Below are 16,662 nucleotides of genomic sequence, written 5' to 3'. Positions count from 1 at the left end.
TTCTCTTGGAAGAGCTCGCTCACGTGAAATCAGTTTACCTGTGTTTCCTGCTTCCCGGGGCCTCCTCGCCCCGTGGAAAGCCTTATGTTTTCTTGGAGTTTTCTTGTTACCAGGCGAGTAATTCTTTTGTCCTGCTCTACACTGACATTGCTTAGTGGAGGCAGAGACAGGGACTTGTTAGGCACTTCCTCTCAGGAGGACAGGTGCCCAGTGTGCGTCCCCCTCAATGCTGCTGTCCCTTTCTCTTGCCTTTCCTCCTGGTTCTCTTGTGACTGCTCCAGAGGCTTAGAGTCTTGGCTGCAGCTCCCGAGGGACGTCCTGTTATGGGAGCATCCTTGCCTCCATGCGCCATCGGCCACTCGCGGAGGAGGAGCCTGCTTCACACCCGCGGCACCATGGACTCGGAACACAAAGACGGTGAGTAACCTCACTTCGTGAGAGTCTGTTACACGTTCGAAAATCAAATAAGACTCTCTTACCCTTCTTTAGATCCTTTAAAAGACCGTCAAGGGAAGGCCGCGGTAACGGCGCCATCCCAGTGGTGAAGAAAAAGGCATACAAGCTGAAACCTAGAAGTCTTGTTTGTCCCCAGAACTGTGCAGGGTTTGAATTTGTTATGGGGAGACGTGGCTTGTGCGATGCCAAGAGGGATGAGATGCTCAGGAATAATTGCACGGCTATAGTCGATCGCTTCCGTATCTGCCTGGACGTGGGACATCTTGATTCGACACGTGTCATAGTTGACCTTCTGGTCACCCTCAGAACCACAAATGGAATGCCAACTAAATGCTGTTAAAGCAATTAGATTTAATTTATATGACATTCAAGATGTGCCAGAAGAGTGGAGTGAACCAGCAGAATATCAGATGAATTGTGGTCCTGAGAGGAAATTAATTTTAGCCGTGGTCTGTTCCACTCTTGGCATGCTGACTGCTATCGATGACATTATTGAAGAGAAACTTGGACAAGTAGAGGGATATTCTGGCACTCGAACAATAATCTCAGTGCTGAGAGATCTGACAGAGACTTTAGAAAAACTGCACGTATCTAGACGTGGCTGTCGGTGACAGCGAAAAGCTTGCTATGAGTCAGTGACTTTCTGTGACAACAAAGACTTATCACCAGCCACCCCATAAGGAGGCCTGGAAACGACACGTAAGTCTGTGACCTTTCTCCAACTCAAGCATTTGCTCACAGCCTAACCGATGGCACGCTGCTTCTGCCGTTCCCAGATTGAAAACTCTCTCTTTAACAAAAGTAGAGATAAGGGAAAACAGTTTCTGCCTGGAAGTGAGAGGGGGGGAGAGGAGGGGGCAGGGGAAGGGCAGGGGGAGAAATGACCCAAACATTGTATGCACATGTGATTAAAAGAAATTAAAAAAAACTGAAAACAGAGCACAGACCACATGGGTAATCTGCTCTCTAGCGGCCTAGTTCCCAGGTTTGCCGAGGGGGTGCAGGAAGGTTATTTGGGGGGATATGGTGCAGTCACTGCTGTGTCCTGCTGCTCCTCACCCAGCAAGCTGACCGTCACCTGTCTCCAGACATAGGCAACATGACATCAGCTTTGAAATCTTAACTGCTGGGCTGGTGGAGTGGCTCAAGTGGTAGAACGCCTGCTTAGCAAGCAGGAGGCCCTGAGTTCAAACCCCCAGTGCCACCAAAAAAAAAAAAAATCTTACTGCTGGTTGGTCAGATTTCAAAAACATAGCTTTAGCCCTAGTTTTCAATACAGTCTGTTTTTTAAAGGAATTTTTGTCAAGGTGTTTTATTTTACATTTTATTAGTGTGTTAGTCAGTTCTCTGCCTTTGTGACAAAATCCCTGAGAAAAACAATTTAAAGGAGGAGAACTTATTTTGGCTCAGTTTCAGAGGCTGCAGTCCATGGCTGGCTGGCTCCTTTGCTTTTAGTCCTAGGGTAGGAGAACACCATGGTGAAGGACCTGGCTATGGTGGCAGGGAGCAAAAAGAGAGAAAGAGGGATGGGCTGGGGACAAAAATACACCCTTCAAAATCGTGCCTCAGTGACCAGCCTCCTCCAGCCTGCCCATTCAGCATGAACTCCTGAATGATTATCGTTGAAGTTAGAGTCCGGGGCTCCATTGCCTCTCAACAGCGCCACCAGCTAGGGATCAGGCTTTCAACACACAAGCCTTTTTCAGGGACACCTCGGTCCAAGCTGTAACAATTCCCTTACTTCCATTCGTGATCTTACTCTGGTACCATGAGCACAGGGACCCTGCCCTTGACACCGAGGTCCAGGACACCCGCTGTATGGAGTCACGGTCAGCGAGTGGAAGTCATCTGCATGCAAAGAGCCAGGGAAGCAGGGAAGACCCACCTGTCCTGGGGCACAGACATTAATGCCAAGTGCAGCACTGACCACGGGGATCCACAAGGGTCGTGAGGAGCCTCGTGGCTGGAAGCCTGAGGGTGAAGAGGCCGAGGCCCTGGGGACCCATGTCTAGGGTCCTTTTAGGGAGTGGGGGGCACACAGCACAGGAGTAGAAACCTGGAGGAACGGGGTGGGACACTTGTGCAGAAGCATTTGTGGGTGGGAAAGGGGTGGTTTCTACAGGGAAGGGACAAAAGGCACCTTCCCCGGGAGGCTACGTTTTAGCCTGGGGACCCAGCTCACTCCTGGCCCTTCAGGGAGAACCCGTGCCAAGTCCATCCTTCTAACCTTGGGTCTGTGAGTGGTGAGACTGGCCAGTCCACCACGGTCATTATTTTCACTTGTGCTGCTGGTTTTGCCAGGGTACATCTTAATCTGTGCATGGCTCGAGTGGTAGAAAACTGAGGGCAGGGGGGAGAAATGACCCAAGCCTTGCATGCACATCTGAATAATAAAACAATAAAAAAAAAGTGGTAGAAAACTCAGGCTGTGGGAACAGCTGGGGGAAACCCTAGAATGAAGGCACCTGCAGGGGTGAGATCTAACTTTTGTGGGTGCAGTCCCCCTCAATCGCTAGCTCACTACCAAGCCATGCAGGCAGCGGAGACCCGGCTAAAAGTTCAGCGGCTGGAAGCTGGAATGGCTGAGCCAAGATGCCCGCAGCTGCCCATCACAGGGGAGCCAGGGTGTGGAGTTTGAGTCCTGTTTCAGAGGAAGGTGACAGAAGCCAGTAGCCCTGCTACCTGTCACAGAATGTGTCCAGTCTACAGTTCAAAAAAGTGAAGAAACAGAAAATGTTCTCTAGACGATAGAAATGCACCCCAACGACTAGACGGTGGCCCAAGCCTGCAGCAGTCTTAGCGAGCTCAGGCGAGGTGCACCGTGGTGGACGGCCTGGTACCCGAAGCTGGGCTGGGGGCACGGATTGGAGCTATTGCTGCTGGATGCCCTGTGCAAGGAAGACCAGAGAGCCGCTTGTGGCCGAAGGACCCCCCTAAACGCTGCAGAGGAGAGGGCCTGCGAGTGCCTCACTGAAAGCATGCAGACTCTCAGCTCCAGCCATGCAAACGCCCCACCCCACCGCACCCTCACCCCCAGCCTCTTTCTGGGTCAAGGGAGCAGGTCAGAGAGAAGTGGGATCCCGGGGCCTGGAGTGGGGTTGCCTAGACACACAGAGATGAAATTAAACTTCGAGCCCCCACGCTCCCTGGAGGAGGCTGCCTTTCTTCTCTTTAAGTTACTCAATGAACTTCCAGAGTCACAAAGGAACCCCTCCCACTCACTTTTTCTTGGCTCCCGGCCTGTGATCGGTTCCACCCCATGGCACCCTAGGCTGAGGGCAGAGGCTGCTCTGAAATGAGCTCCCTGCCCTTCCTGCCAGGGACTGGTTGGGACTATGTGGGCTGATAGCTGCTGGCCCGGGGTTGGGACTCAAGTTGAGTCTGCAGCATGGGCAGACTGGCCCAGCACCGCGTGGAGGAAGATGGCTCTGCCTTGTTCAGCCACCTGCCAAACTACACCCTGGCTGTCTCAACGCCTAGCGGGAAGAGAGTTGCTTAGCAGTGGCCTGGACCCTCATGCTGGCTGCCTGAACTTTTCGGGTAGGAAAGTGAAACTAAGGCCCTGAATTCCACCAGCCTCTAAGATGGTGTGACAGTTAACTGTGTCCACTCAGCCGGTGATGGTACCCAGGGTATGTCTAGACTTGCTGTGAAGGTGTTTAGTAGACAAGGATAGCATTTAAATCAGGAGAACTGGAGTAAAACAGTTGACCACCATAAAGTGGGTGGGTCTCTACTGATCAGTTAAAGGCCTCTTAAAAAAAATCAAAGCTCCCTTGAGGAAGTGTGTAAGAGGTGCTCAAGTTGCTTTTGCTGACAAACATTGACTCCTTACTTGAGCTCATAAATTAACCAAAACCAGGAAAAGGGTGGCATCTTTGTCTCCATTTTGTATCTGTCTTCGATCTAGCCATTCTCTTTACAGTCACTTTACAATCACCTTGGATTCCAAAAGGACAAAACTGGTTATATCTTTACGACAATGAACTAGAGCCACCTGGAGCTGCCACCCTCCCAGTGAGGACAATTATCCCAAGAGTCCTCTCAAATAGGAACCAGATTACTACTCCAGGTGATAACTTCCAAAACTGGGCCAGACCATCTGCCTGACCGAGATTGGCCGCCCCACCAGTCATGAGACCAACCAGACCACACCTGTGACTGTTTAGCTGTGCACACCTTTGTCCCCTGCCCCAGTTCTTTTGTCTACTTAAACCTATAGCTCATGTCTGTACCCCGAAGATGGCTGAAGATGAGCTGAGCGCTTAGTCCGAGCCGTGTAATAAGCCTCCTTTCTCTGCCTTCACCAGGCCTCTTTATTTGGTGTTTAGGGGCAGGTGGCCCGACCTGGCATGCGACCTGGCATATGGAGTTTCAGGAATTTGGTCCTGGGGCCCAAAACGCCAGTTTCAAGTGGATATCTACAGCACACAGCCTTGGACTTGAGCGTCAGTGTCCACTCCGCCCTGGGGCTCCAGCCTGCCTGAGGCACACGAGCCACTTCCTCAGGACAAACTGAGGGCCATTTCAAGCAGCCTGTCTCAAATGGCCAGTTAGAGTGACCAGAGCAGTGCTCTGCACAGGCACTGGTTGTTGCTGTGGGCGTGTAGGGGGCACAGGCCCTGAGTGACCCGGCCTCAAGGCCTGGCTTTGCAGAATCCTTTCACTGTAAGGAAAGCCCTGCTGACGCAGGCCAGGCCCAAGGATGCAGAGCTCCTCCGCCCTGTGGTCAAGGTCAAGGTCAAGGTCATGGCTGTCCAGTTTCAGCTCAGGGGCCAGTGGGGGGTGTTATCCAAAAACAAGGTGTCAGGAGCTGTGCAGGAGAGTCCTGCCCCTGCAGCTCTGCGGGGCCCCATGGCAGCTGTCGCTGGGACTCTTTGCAGGTGGCTGTACCATTCTGGGACTCAGGCAGTCCCCCCATGACTTCATGATGCTCTAATGTGTGTGTCTGTGGTGGCCGTGTCCCTGTGATGAGTCTCCAGACGCCCTGCAATCTGGGGTAGCTGCCATGGCCCGTAGCTCATGCCTCTGAGTGGCTCCGGGTGACATCTGAGGGCTTCATCATCTCTCACTAGGCCCCACCCCTCCACACAGTCGCACTGCGGACAAAGTTTCCCACCTGTGAACTTCAGGGAACACATCCAGAGCCAAGCAGCCTTTCCAGCTCGTGGGCACCCCATGGCCACGTGCGTGCTCCTGTCTCCCTGATGATGGGGCAGGCGCAGGAGGCCACACACGGGTGCCGTTACCAGGGGTCCCCTCTGCTGGCCACTCTCTCCCTCTTCCCCCACCCCCTCTCCCGGGCTCTGCAGCTCTGCTCAGCTTCTGCCCCTGCCTCCTGGGGTTCGTGGGGTTCCCGTGGTGTAGACACCTTTTCAAATCTGGAGCCAGCTCAGGGAGGCTGGAGGGCACCCTCCTTGCAAGGCTGGAGGCACAGGCAGGGTGCGCACCCCAGGGAAAGTCTCAGCAGCCACATCTCCAGGGTGCTTTGAACTGCCCAAGCCTCAGTTTCCACATCTGTAAATGGGCACGTGTGGGGATGTATGAGGGGTAAAAAGCCCCAGAGAGCAAAGCACCCAGGGCTGCCTGGCGCCTGGATGGTGGCCAAGCAGGGCTGCCTGCCTGTGCCAATCACAGAGCCGAGCTCCTCACAGACAGGGCTTCTCTCCAGGGCTGGATCACCTCCTGGGGACGTGTCTGTGACCTGGGATGTGACCGGCCTGAGGGTCATGGTTGGTAGCATCAGCCCTGTGCGCACATTGGGGAGTCACCAGGAAATGATTCAGTATTTTCATCGCTGGTGTTTTGGTTATTTTGTGGTGCTGGGGATGGAACCCAGTGAGCTATGCAAGTGCTCTGCCACTGAGCTCTACCAACCCCAAACACAGTGTTAAAAAATGCTCACTTCCCTTAAAACCCTTGTCTCCAAGAGAGTTGGGAATGCCACCCCGCTCCACACAGAACCACGGGCAGGCGTGATCCCCAGGGCTGTTAAAGGGACACAGAGCAACGTTTAAAGCACATAAGACACCGCCACCTTCTTGTTTGGAGGCCGTGCTTTCTGGCCCATTTCCTCTGAGTTGTCTGGGCTGGAAATGCCTCACTCTTAGGAACATTTTCTCCAAATGGGCATTTTTCAGGCGTGAGCAATTCTGTTACAGCCATATGCAGATCCTTTGACATGAAGAGACATTTTGAAGTCGAGACTGCACCGCGGGGTGATGTTCCCACCATGCTGGTGGACATCCCTCAGGGTAGCAAGCCCTTTCCGGCTCTGTGACACTGTGCCCGGCCCCCCGTCTGAAGACTTCCCTATCCCACGCCCACCAGTGGCCCGAGGGATTCTTTCTGAGGTCCAGGAAAAATAAAGGGAGTTCCAAGGAGGATCAATGTAGTCCAGTTGATGACTACATGTTGTGTTCAATGACAATATGGTCTGTTAAAGTGATGCCTATTCTGTTTGGTAATAATTACCTTAATTAATAAAAGCTCTATTTATTAACAGTATGTCCTATTTAATTCATTTTGTGTGTTCTGGTTAAAAACAACAGTGTGCTTCACTTAATTTATTTCATCTGTTCACTGGTCATAAAATTCTGTGACCCAGGGGTGCAGCTGGAGGGGTCCACAGACTGGGGGGGACGCTGCCCCAAATCTGAGGCCAGGGACAGTCTCTAGAGGGAATGGCCTGAGCTTTTGGAGTCACAGCAAATGGGAGTTGGCATTCCAGGAGGGGCAGGGTGGGGAAGGGCTGGAGGGGTTAATCCACCCCATGCCTGGGCTGGGACGTGCATCCTAGCCTGGGGGCCTCGGTCCCTACTTCTGACTCCCTAATGTCTCCCACCCCTGCCTGCAAGCTTGCTTGGTCCTAAACACAGCTTGTCCCTTGGCTCTGTTTCAGGGACAGGCAGCCTGTCCCTGCAGTGCCCACTCCCAGTGTCCGTGTCAATGTCCCCTCTGTTGTTCCTCCCTGCACAATACAGACTGTTCCAGAAACACAGTGAGCACTGCATCTTCTGTGTTGGCCACCTGCAGCTCCTGAAGACTTGTGTCCCCTGCTCTGGACTGCATGTCCCCAAAGCCTGGCACTGATAGATGAGATCTGGGAGTTCCAACGTGTACAGACTTGTGCGGGGTATGGTGAGACTCGCTCACTGAGTGACCTCCGGTGATGGGCACAGGGGCAGGGCTGAGAGTGAGGGTGTGATGGTGGAGCTGAGCCCTGACAGATGGGGAGGTGGCTGACAAGTGAGAGGTGGCCAACAGGTGTGGGGGTGGCATCCTCAGCAGGACAGAGAGGGCAGGGGACAGCAGAGGGGACTGCTGGTTGCTTGCCTGCAGGCCTCATTTCCCTCACTGGCCCTGTTAAATGAGATTTACGAGGCCATTGTTCTATACTAGCTGCCTGCAGGAGGCCCCAGCAGACCGGACCAAATGTGAAGGGCGTGTGGTGTCTGTCTTTCTGCGCCTGGCGTCGCTCACTCAGCACAATGTCCTCTGGCTTCATCTGCGCCGTTGAGAATGTCAGCGTCTCATTTTTTCTCAGGGCCGTGTAGTATGCCACCGTGTTCTTTATGCGGTCAGCTGTGGATGGCCGTTGGGCGGGGGTCCTTCCATTGCTTACCCCCTGTGAATCGTCTGTGCTGAGCCCAGGAGTGTAGGCGTCTCAAGACGCTGATTTCATTCCCTTTGGATGTATACCCAGTCGTGGGTTTGCTGTTCCATTTTCAGTTTTTTGAGGGAACTCCACACTGTTTTCCATAACAGCTGTGTCTCAGCCCTTCACAAGTCACAAGCACACGCACCAGCTCCCGAGGCCATCATAACTGATCCATCTCCAGAGCGCTTTCATCTTCCAACTGAAAGTTTGGACCTCTTTAAACTCTGACTCGCTCCGCTCCCCAGTCTCTGGAGCCACCATTCTACTTCCTGTCTCCATGGGTTTGGCTGCTCTGGAGTCTGCCTAGAACTGGAGTCACACAGTACTTGTCCTTTTGTAACTGGCTTAGGGTCCTTTGGAACATTTCTCAGTGCCAGATGGCAGAATACCTTATCATTCAAAATGGGACCCCTCTAGAGAGAAAGTGTAGCTATTAATAACATAAGATGAAGAATGGAGCCAGGCATGGTGGTGCGTGCCTGTAATCCCAGCCCTTAGAAGCTAAGCAGGAGCATTGCCATTTCCAGGCCAGTCTTGGGTACATAGCGAGACCCTGTTTCCAAAACTAAAACAAAACAGAAAGAACAACTGCGGCAGGCATCAACCAGTGCAGAGTCTGTGTGTACCCTACTGACCGTCCCCAGGACAGAGTGACATCTGAGACCTCCAGGAACTCCAGCTGGAAGTCTGCTTTGGCATTTCTCACCCCTCAGTGTACAGAGTTCTTCTGCCACCGCAGGGCAAGACAGCCCCATCTGCTCCAGGGGCAACCGCTGGTCTCCTGACACTGACACCTGCCTGTACCTCCTTCCGGTGACAAAGAGGATGGGGGCCATGGTAAAGTTGCTTCACACCTAAGTCATACCCCCCACCCCCCGCCAGCATGGGGTCCTCATTGTGGTCACACAGGCTGGGATCCAACTCTGAAATCCGTGCCTGATAGTGTAGACAGTTTACTCGGTATTGGTTGCCTCTGAGCTCCCGAGACGAGAGCCTTTGTGGGGCTGCTTTCTGAGGGTAGCAGAAGTCAAGGAACAGCAACCGGAGAAAGCATAGAGTGAGCAGAACATGGTGCTGTCCTTCTGCCAGCTAAACCACTTCCTGGCCTCAGCAACTCAGAGCAGCTCCTGAGCAGCCCAGCAATGGGTTCTTGGGAGGGGCTGGGAAGCAGGACCCCATGGCGGGCTCCTTCCCTTGGGAACTGCTTCTTGGGCTGGCCTGGTGGACTGGTGCCCTGACCCAGGTTCAGGGCCAGCCGGCATGAACTCTTTTTCCTTTATTCCCACCTTAAGGCCTCAGAGCACCTGGAGGCTGGGCTAGAGTGGAGGAAAATGCCAAGGGCTCTGCTCCAGAGGCTCCTGGAGGGGACAAGGCGTTCCCTCCCCCTTTCTGAGCACTCCTGGCAACACTGTGTCATCAGGTCTTGTGTTACCAGGAAGCAGGTGGCTTCTCAAGTTGGGTAACTCGAGAAGAGTCCTCTAGAGCGACTATTTACACACGCAAGGGTGGGGGAGAACGGGACGGTCTCTCCCTGGGCTGAAAGAGCAAGGGCAGGGTGGTTATGGGCAGGAGAGAGAGAGAGAGAGAGAGAGAGAAGGAAGGTGATACTCCCAAAAAGGAAGGAAGAAAAGAAGAGAGGTGCTGCGTTGAGTGTCCAGGGAGGTGGACAAGCAGTGGGTGCTGTGTTGAAAGGGGAGAAAGAAGAAGGGGGAGAAAGGCCCAGCAGTGGGCAAAGAAAAGGCGTCCTGGTCTGAGGAGGTCAAAGGAGGAACTGAGACAGAGGCTGGAGAAAGAATTCCAGGAGAGGTGAGAGGCGATAGAGGTGCTGGGACTCACTCTGCCTCCTGTCCCCTCAGGTTCCAGGGACAGGCTGCCTCAGGGCTCCCTGGCCAGCGGAGCACGCCTGCTGGCCACACATCCACCCACACAGGTGTAACTAGCTCTCCATAATGCCTGCTCACGGTGCCTACTGACCAGAAGCCAGGTGGGTGAGGCGCTGGCCTCTGCTGCCCTTCTGGAAGCACTGAAGGAAGAGAAATCTTCACTTTGATCTGCTGATTTCTATAAACAGTGTGTGGGGGTGAAGGTTACTACTGCAGGTTTGTCAGTGTGGTTTAATACACAGCCAGGTAGGGGTGTTGTTTGCTTAACTAAAAAAGTCAGAGGCCAGTCAGTGAGGATTTCTGGATTTGGCTTTTTCCCAAATTTAGATTTTCTAGTTAAATGCCCCATGAACTGTTTCCTGAAAATACTTTGGCTAGTCACTATGGCTAAATGAGAATGGAATTTCAGAGGAACTGTGATTGCTGAGGAGGAAGACAGCGTGGGAAGGAAGCATGAGCCTGGCCATGCCACTGTCCCTCAAAGAAGGTCTCCTTGGGGTGCACAGGGGCGTGGCGTTCTGGACAGGTCAGGCCAGCGATCTAAGAAAACTCAGGTTAGGCAAATGCTGCACACGGCTGGTGGTGCTGGGAACCGGGCGGGTGCTGGGAATTGGGCAGGTGCACAACGCCTCCCTGGCAGGTGCAGCTCTGCAACCCGAAGCAGGACGTGGCGATCGCCGCACTTCTAGCCATGAAAAGAACATGCTTTCCATGCCGCTGCCCGCATTAGAAAATGAAACCATTCCCCTCGTTTGCAGCGTCCGCACAATAGGAGAAGGCGGGCAGGACTGGGCCCTTGGGCGGCGTCGGCTGTGCAGCAGGCACACAGCAGCGGACGTCCAGCCCTGGCCTTGAGGCCCCGCCCAGATTCGTGCCAGGCCCCGCCCCGTCTCCTATTCCTCCCCTCCCCAAGGCTTGCTTTCCGCCAGTTCTGATCCGCGGGCTCGCGTCCAGTCCGGGTGATCTGTCCCGCCCCCGCCTAGCCCATCCCCCGTGCCCCCAAGTCCCGTCGGGTCCCCGACTCCTGAGGAAGCACAGTCCTCCTGACAAGCCCATTCCGGAGCCCCGCCCCCGCCGCGACGCAAACCCCGCCTTTCAAGCGTAGCCACGCCCCTCGCGGGCACACGCCCCTCCCACGACCACGCCCCCGAGCAGGCCCCGCCCCCCAAGACTCGGCGCCCCGCCCCTCCCGGAGGCCCGACCCCAGCCCGGCGGCGGCGGCGACGACCGTTGGCGCGTTCGGCGGGCGCCCGGCGGGAGCGAGCGGCGCGGCCCGGTAGGTGAGCGGGGCCGGCGCGCCGCCTCCGCGCTCCTTTCTTTCTCCGCGCGCGGCCCCCTCCGCCGCCGGCCCACCCCGCCCTCGGTCGCCCGGCCGCAACTCGGGGCGCCGCCCGCGCCTCCTTTGTTCGTGGACCGACTCCGGGAACTTGCACTGGGCCGGGGCTCGCGGGCCGAAGGGCGGGGGCCGCGGCCCGGGGCAGGCGGGGACCTGCGCGGCCAGGCCGAGGCCATTCAGCGCTCGGGACCGGCCCAGGGCGCCAGCGGGGCAGGGGCCGGGGTCCGGACTGGACCGGGTTGGATCTGATTTTCTGTCGGACAAGCGAGCGGCCGCATTGTTTGGGCAGAGCGGTCTCCAGGGACCCAACTCTGCAGCTTAACTGCAGGAACGCAGGTCAGCCTCCGGCCTGGCCAGGGTCCAGTGTAGACGAGAGGACCCGGACCGGGGGAATGTGGACAGAGAGGGCCCAGACTTGTGGAGTGCAGGACAGAGGTGCTCAGATTTGTGGAGTGCAGACGGGGTGCTCAGACCTGGGGAGCCTAGGAGTGTGGAAGAGGAGCCCGCCCCACACTGGAGTTAGACAGGGAGCTGGCTCCACTTGAACTACCTGGCCACTTACTAGGGCGGTGACTGCTTCCCGTTCCTCAGTTTCCTCAGTTGTCTGCCTGTGGGGCTACTGCTAGGGTTGTGAGTGGGTTTGGCCTGGTCCCCTGTTATTTTCACCCGCTCATCATGCTGCTCCAGGGTTGTAGGAACCTGTAGCAGTGACCATGAGGCCTGCCTCGAAGGGCCCCTGTCTAGGGCAGTGCCCTGAGTGACAGGTCACAGGGAAGGGTCCCTGTCTAGGGTGGTGTCCCATGTGCCAGATCAGAGAGGCGAGGGGCAGGGGACAGTGGCCGAGGGCGGGTGGGCTGGGGTTAGGAGAGAACTTGGGGAAGTCTTGCCAGGGAGTTGAGATTCATGTCAACAGTAGGCATTGGGGGAAGGGGAAAGCCAACTTTGAGGGGAGAGGCCATGTTTAGGTTTTAAAAGATTCTAAAGGAAACACAATTGTCACAGTGCATAGGTTCTTGTGAAAAATCAGAATAAACATGTACACCTTTCCCTGTGGTTTGGGGAACTAGATGATGGAGAGTAAGTACCCAGGCCCAGGAGAGGACAAGGAAGGCCATAGCCAAAGGATGTGGCTTAGGCAAAGGCCCTGGGGTAGGAATGCTTGCACACCTGCCAGTGCCTGTGCCTGTGCCTCCTGAACAGGTACACTCGGGGCTGAGTCTCTAAACACTGCAAGTTCAGCCTTTTCCTGAAATCTCTTGAACTGGAACCAGCCCTCAGGCAGGCTTAGTCTGCTCGCCTGGTGGACTGAGTTTACCTCTGCGACAGGAAGCAGCAGGGGCTGTGAGGTCAGCAAAGACCAGTGCTGAGGAAAGCCCTTGGTCTTGGGCTAGACTGTTATACTGACCTATGGAGGGCAGGAGAAGGCAGGGGCCGGTGGCTGAGGACAGTGACTTGCAGCATGTTGGGGCAGTTGAGGGGAGGCTCTGCGTGGAGACGGTCAAGGACTGGCTGACCTCTGCCTTGTGTTTAGAACCAGGGCTTCAGCAGGCAGCGGTCCTGCCACAGGGTGACCAGCACAGGTGACCCAGTGGGGAGCAGGGAGTGGCCCTGCTTCTGCTTGGGCTGCTTGTGTTCTGGAGGACATGGCAGGGGAAACTGCATGTCTTTTGCTGGTTATCCAGGCAGGTGGGCTGGCAGCACTTGTGCTAGGCCAGGCTGGGGAGGAAGTGATGGGCGATGACTTAGGATAGGGAGCAGGGAGTGAGGTGGCCCTGGTTTCCTTTCTTGGAGGGTAAGAGACTGGTGCTTTGGGCAGGTGGGTGTTGTGCGGGGCAGATTCTCATCAGTCTTCTGGCATTTGCTTCCGTCCACCCTGTCAGTCCCTTTTGAGTGTCCCTTTCGATCAGGATTGCTGTGACTGACCTGAGTACGTAGGGTGAGTACTGTGCTCCCTCTCGTCCTCCCCTCTTGGCAGGCTCAGGTCCTCCCCTGCCACCTTCCTTTTGGAAATAGGCCATGGCCTTTTGCTGAGGGTTTTGCTCCTAGGCATGGTCTCTCGCACACGGGCTGCACGGCAGCTGTGGGTGCACGTTGCATGACCTCTGTCTTCACTGAACCAACTGTGGGGCAGGATTGACATGAGTCTGAAGAGAGAAGACCACATGGATTTTTATAAAAGTAGGAATTAGGAATTTTGTTCATGATTGGTAGCCTACATTTAAAAACTTAGCAAATCTTTTTGGCAGTACTGGGATTTGAACTCAGGGCTTTGCTAGGCTACACTCTACTCGTCAACTCTTTAAGTTAACATTTTTTTCTTATTTCAAAAGCAGTGTGTATTCTTTTTAGAAAATTTAGAAAATGTGTTGTGTTGCTCTGGTTTCCAGCGCTGTGACAAAATATCTGAGACAAACAACTTATAAGGAGGAAAGGTTTATTTTGGCTCACAGTTTTGGAAGTTTCAGGCCATGGTTAGTTGCCTCCATTCTTTTGGCAGCCTGTTTTGGTGGAGCAAAGCTGTTCAACTCAGTGGCCAGGAGGCAAAGAAGACAGCCAGGAAGTGGCCAGGGTCCTAGTATCCCCTTCGAGGGCACATTCTCAATAACCTAACTTCCTTTCAGTAGACCCTACCTCTAAAGGAGGGTCCACTGCTCTCACTAGCACCCCAGACTGGCAATAAAACCCTCACCACACAGCCTTTGGAGGAACATTCAAGATTCAAGCTATAGCCAGGCACCAGCGGCTCACACCTGTAACCTTAGCCACTTGGGAAGCTGAGATTGGGAGGATCAAGGTTCAAGGCCAACCTGGGCAAATAGTTCTAGAGACACCATCTCTGAAATAATTCCAGCAGAATGGGCTGGAGGTGTGGCTCAAGTGGTAGAGTGCCTGCTCTGCAAGTGCGAAGCCCTGAGTTCAAACCCCAGTCTTTCCCCCTTCCCCTCCCCCTACCAAAAAAGCATTCAAACTATAACATATGCACAAGATAAATGAAGTTCTGACACTCAGAGAAACTAAGAGTGTTGCAGCCAAACTGCAGTGGGTTCTTGGGACATCCCTTTGTTTCCTGGCTTAGCAGCACTTGTTCTGTTTAGGGATGCTTGGCCCCTCACAGGCATACACTGCTGGGGCCGAGTCCCTGTTCTGTTGCTATAACAAAAATACCTGAGACTGAGTACTTTGTAAGGTAAGGAAGTTTATGTAATGCACAGTTTTGGAGGCTGCATGTCCAGGTTGAGTGGTCCCATTTGGTTGGCCCTGGTCAGGATCTTCTGTCTGTGGCATAACATGGCAAAGAGCTTGTGTGGTGAGAAAGGAAACCAGAGCCAGGTGGGGTCAGGCTCACTTATAACATCCTGTTCTCGTGAGAACTAATCCACTCCTGTGAGACCAGCGTTTACCTTCATCACCCCACAGGTGCCACCACCTTCAGTGCTGGTACTTTGGGGAGTTAAGTCTTGACATGAGTGTTGGCTTGGATGAGCCACATTCAAATCACAGCAGGCCTCTAGAATGCCCACTGTGACCACACATCTGCACACGTGTGTGCTGGGCAGGGAAGCCAGCCCCACGGTTCAGGCTTGTGGTGGAGGCTCCTGCAGAGAGCCGTGGTGGGAAGCACATGCAAAACAGAGGGCGCAAGTAAGCACATCCCGCCTTAGGTGTCACCTTCTTAGGTTGTCCCCGTGGGCCCTGTGGCTCCCCAGGCTGGCCCCCAGGTTGAGCTCCCCAGGTGGGAGCTTAGAACATTTCCTTTGTGCTTAGAACAGCACCTGCAGGGCGTGGAGTAGGCATGGGCGCAGCAGCTGCCTCTGTTAACGGAACTGTGGCACAGTCAGGGGTTGCCACATTTACACTAGACAGTGCTACCTGACAAGAGCCTTTAGGAAGGGCTTTCCTGCTGTATCCCCAAGGTTCCAGGGTCCTTTCCTTCCCCGGGTATGTCAATCCCAGCCCACCCCACTAGGATGCTGGGGGTATCTGGGCAAGAGACCCGCACAGGGGCTTGTTCAGCATCGTGGGTGTTTATCAGGGTCTAAGAACTTGCAGCTCTTGACCGAGCTGCCCCAGGATTGATCATTGTGATCAGGAAATTACAGCAGGTTGTCCTGGGGATGCCAAGCGTGGGGTGCCTGTCTGTCTAGGTCTCCTAAAGGAGCAGGCTCTGAGCTGGCTGACGAATTCCCTCTGCCTCCTTTGCAGATGCCTGTGTGAGGTGCATCGGGACAGGCTGAGTCCCTCTCATGGCTGCGGCCTCCCAGTCCTCTGCTGACAGGGCCAGGTGCCTTTCAATGTGGGCGAGCATAAACAAGCAGCATCAACAGGAGCCCCTGCTCAGGGGCGCAGGACTCTAGCTGGTTATCACAGTAATCAGAGCAGGGCAGACGCAGACGTGAGCTGTGAGCCATGAGCTGTGAGCTGCTCAGCTCATCCCGGTTGCCAGCCCCAGGAAAGCCATCACATCAGAACTGCAAGTGCTGTTTTCTGGCCAACCCCATGTGGCCACTGTCTCAGGTTTGCGTCTTGGGAACTGTGGGGCTGTGTGCACTTACACAGGTGGTGGGGTGTGAAGCATCTGGGCTGGTGGCCAGTCCACGGGTGCAGCACGGGCTGGGCCTAGTGTTTGGAGCTGTGCGGGGGTGTGGCTCTGTGTCTGTCCAGCGAGCATGTTGCAAGTTGAGCCTTGGGTACCTCATAGGTGGCCTGTGCCAGTGCTTGGCACTATGTTCTTGGGTGCTGGTGACAAATTCCTGTGCCTTCCAAGGAGGCCTGTCTTTTTCCTCTGAACGTTTGTGGAACACATTTTGTTTTCCCTGTCAGCACTTGGCAGGCCTTTTGAATTCAGAGTCTTGTCAGTCTTTAGCTCTGGGAAGTGTGCTGCTAAGTTTTGGAGCAACTGGCGTCCATTGGGCAAACACTGACCACCGTCACTAAGGAGTTGGACCAGCAGTCCCTGCTTTGTCTGTGAAGCACTGAGTCTGGTGTCCATACAGAAGCAGCCTGGCTACAACTGCTGTGGACACAAGTGAAGCTGGACCTCGTGGGGTGGGCCTCCTTGTTTCTTCAGTTTCTTTCTCTTTGCCTGTCCCCATTTTAGAGTTGAATAAGGCCAAACATCCTACCAAATGCTAGAACCTGGCTTCAGCTTCAGCTGCCACCATTGTTCTTGGAAGAGGATTTTGTGTTTGTATGTAACCTACGACTTAAGCCACCTACCCTGAATATGCCCTACAGGTTTGAGGATACCCCTGCCCCTCTGAAGACGGTTAGAGTGTTTCCTCCTGGGTGACTCCTGGGCTGGACCTCTTTGTCTCGGGCTTTTCTTC

The 16,662-nt window shown here is 54.6% G+C and overlaps 1 protein-coding gene across 6 annotated transcripts in view; it reads left to right on the top strand.

Annotated features, from left to right (window-relative positions):
- The first annotated feature begins 9,742 nt into the window (after positions 1-9,742).
- Positions 9,743-16,662, top strand: part of Rgs12 (regulator of G protein signaling 12) — a 94,231-nt gene continuing 87,311 nt past the window's right edge. For 3 of the 6 annotated variants that reach the window (XM_074042703.1, XM_020165323.2, XM_074042704.1), the window contains exon 1: positions 11,195-11,275. The gene's annotated coding sequence lies outside the window, so the exon portion shown is untranslated. Of the gene's footprint in view, positions 9,923-11,194; positions 11,276-11,546; positions 11,672-15,485; positions 15,851-16,662 lie in introns of those variants that run through there. The other 3 variants (XM_020165322.2, XM_074042702.1, XM_020165324.2) reach the window with 3 other exon arrangements.

Source organism: Castor canadensis, chromosome 9, assembly GCF_047511655.1.
Source record: "Castor canadensis chromosome 9, mCasCan1.hap1v2, whole genome shotgun sequence".
Classification (NCBI taxonomy): domain Eukaryota; kingdom Metazoa; phylum Chordata; class Mammalia; order Rodentia; family Castoridae; genus Castor; species Castor canadensis.
Note: the sequence above shows the minus strand (reverse complement) of the source record. Positions and strands in the feature narration are given on the sequence as shown.